Genomic DNA, 3498 nt, shown 5'->3' with positions numbered 1-3498 from the left:
TTTAAGAAACAAAAATTACAACAACTACAAAAAACCAAACCTCCCAGCAGAGAGAACCCAGGAGGGCAACAAGTTCTCCTGCTCCCTCTTTGAGGTCTGGAGATGGGTCTTTGGGCTCTCTGCTCAGGGGGTTATATAGTGGCAGGGGGATTGTTTTGCCAGAACTCAATGTTGACTTTCAGGGAGTGGGTCCTGTTACAGCCAGCTGTTCAATGAACTTTCAGGCCTTAGAAACTGACATGAAATTGACCAATCAGGAGCTCAAGCATTTGGAGGAGACAGCAAGGGCCATCCATGAAATTGACCAGTCAGGAGTACACCCTGGAGGAGGCAGCAAGGCACCAATGTCTCCCCCGCAGGTTTCTGTCTTGTCCATCAAGCTGGTTCCTCCATTGGCAGCAACATCAACATTTCCAGGGCTATGATGGTGGTTGTGGTGCCACCTTGTCCTGCATCACAGCTTCTCCAGGGTATTGGGCGTAGCAGTTCTGCATCGCGGTGCCCTTTTTCATGTTGCTCATATGGGATTTGGGTGTGACAGAGATACTACTGGTAAAGTATCTTCAGCTACCAACACTCATGTATCAGTTGTTTCCTACTTTTGCTATACTATTTAATGACTAACTCTAGCTAGCTCTTTATTTTATCCATTGCTAGGAATAACAAATTCCTCTAATACATGGTAAAATTGATAACAGGAATATAGAAGGCACTGGATCTTAAATATCTCTTCTCCTCTGCAATAAACATCTTGTTTATATAAAATAAATTCTACTTTAAAGGATTCATAAATTATGGTGACATTGTATCTATATACATATATGCATATGTATATGCTGCAAGGTACAAAATCTGATAACACACTTTGCATAGTGAAATTTCTTGTCAGTAATACTATATCCACATTTGAAGCAGTGACAAGCTGAGAGTACTATGTACAAATGATCAAGCTTATATTTTTCTATAAATAAAATATTAACTTTTGAGGAATAACTACATATGACAATGGCAAGAACTAGACATGGAATCTGAAGAACTTAGTCTGAATCCGAGTTACTGGCTATGTGACCTTGGACAATTCATGCAGCCTGAAGTTCACTTTTCCCATCTGGAAAATACAGGTGAGAATAGTAACATCAATCTCACAGAGTTTATGCATCTTTCACAGGAGATAAAGGACATGAAAGTTCTTGGTAAATTTGCTCTAGAATGTTGGCTAATTTAATTTAACTTAATTAACTAGAGGTCATATTGTATTTGACATCTCTATTCTTTTTCATGCCTACTTAACATTAGGAAAATTTACTCCCTAGTCATAAGGTTATTAGAAAAACTTATTCATAATTCAAAAGAGGCAAATGTTAACCAGGCAAAATAGATACACCACAATTTAGAAAAAGCAACATTTTCTTTCTAGGGTAAATGTGGGAATAGCATGGAAAAATTTGGTGCAGAGTATAATGATTGTAGTAATAATGACAATGAAATTTTTCCATTCTAGTGGCCTCATGTTATAAGTGTATATGTGTGCATGTGTGTTTCTATAATAGCACATAAAAAGACTATTATACATAGATTATAGTTGTCAAAATCCAATACAATAAAATATAAACCTAAGATACGTTTTATTGTTATATACATTCACAAATGAAACACATTCTAAAATTGATTATTCACATATTTTTACTTATATAAATGATCGTAAAAATAATCATTTTAAGTAGAAATTACTTAAAACTGCATTCTTTCACTGGACTCAGAAAAGAAATGGTTATTTTTCTAAAACCATTCTTTTTGTTGTCACAAGTAGCTCCTTTGATATGAAACATTGGACCACAATGAAATAAATTAATTTAAAATTGTTTACAGTGCTCTTTAACTTCACCTAACTTATAAGACTATTTCATACATATGTGCAATGGTTTTAATTAAATTCACTTCACTTCAAAGTATGTGTTAATATTCTACTGTCTTGTGCAAAGAATTTAAAATTATCTTTACTACATGTTAATTTATATAATTCACTCTTCAAATTTTTAGCTTTTCTAGAAGATTGAATAAAAAGAATGAATTAGAAACAAAGCTATTGTTATACTTTGTAAATTTTGTGAATGTTATACATTGTTAAATTGTATCATCAAAGGAGGCAGTACCTACCAGCTGCATCTATAAAAACAACAACAACAACAACAAAAAAAAAAACTAGTTTGTTTTAAAATAAAGAAATGTGAAAAAAAATAAGAAACTGTCAATTAGCATCACCTGAAAACATCTCTATACACGAAGTGTGCCAACATTTTTAGCCTACCTATTTTTTTCTGTTTCTGAGACAGAGTATCACTTTTTCACCCTTGGTAGAGTGCAATGGCATCATACCTCACAGCAGCCTCAAACTCTCGGGCTCCAATAATCCTCTTGCTTCAGCCTCTCAAGTAGCTGGGACTACAGACACCCACCACATCACCTGGCTGTTTTTAGAGACAGGGTCTCACAATTGCTCAGCCTGGTCTCTAACTCTTGAGCTCTGGAGATCCTATTGCCTCAGCTTCCCAGAGTGCTAGGATTACAGATGTGAACCACGGTGCCTGGCCCTAGTCTATGCATTTTTAAATGAACTAAAAAGAACATATAAGCATCACATGTCCCTTAATAAAGAATAGCAAATATTATCAGAGACACATCATTATAATGAAAGAAAAATAAATGGTGTAAATTCTTTTTATGTACATCTTTTTATTTGTATTAAATGTTCATAAAATATATATAAAATTAATTTTTTCAAAAGTCATTAAGCTAAATAGGATTTAATCAATATATAGGGATGGTTAAAATGTTTTCTTTTGAGAGAAAGCTGAAGGGAATCATGTTAACTGCAAAAATGATATGAAGACTGGTCCTGAACATGGACCCTGTAACCTTACTGTGTGAGTTGATTACTCAGCTTGGCATAATTAGGTTAAATCTGACTTATTTCTCTCTTGTGTAAAATGAGATCCTAACAGTAAATACATCATGAATTTCTTTAAGTTTTAGGCTTTAAATCAGTATACATCATAAGTGCTATATACGGTTAGATATAGTTATTGGCATTATTTTCCTAGTAGAAGTTCAACTACTCTCCAAGCATATAATTTTGCTTTAATTTACACAGAAGTGTAAAAAATAAATGAATGAGTTTTAAAACAAAGGAAACTGTGTACTAGAAATGGAGGAAGAACCACAGAGGAGAAATAAATAATTAAGGAAAGAGATGATAACCTCATCATTCTCTAACCTGATTCTCTAACCTTAGCAGACAACAAATGCTTCGGTAATAATCTCTGGAAAGATGCCCAGTACCACAAAGGACTCGCTCTGAGGGGCAAGACTTGGTGCTGGTGGCCATTGTGGTAATAGTGGAGGTTAGTTCTGGAGTTAAGCCTTGCTATCTTGTATTTTTTTGTTCTTGTTGTTGTTGCAGTTTTTGACCGGGGCTGGGTTTGAACCTGCCACCTCTAG

The sequence above is a fragment of the Otolemur garnettii genome, unplaced genomic scaffold (genome assembly GCF_000181295.1).
Source record: "Otolemur garnettii isolate 467f Iridium unplaced genomic scaffold, OtoGar3 scaffold00169, whole genome shotgun sequence".
NCBI lineage: Eukaryota > Metazoa > Chordata > Mammalia > Primates > Galagidae > Otolemur > Otolemur garnettii.
This window is presented reverse-complemented; position numbering follows the sequence as displayed.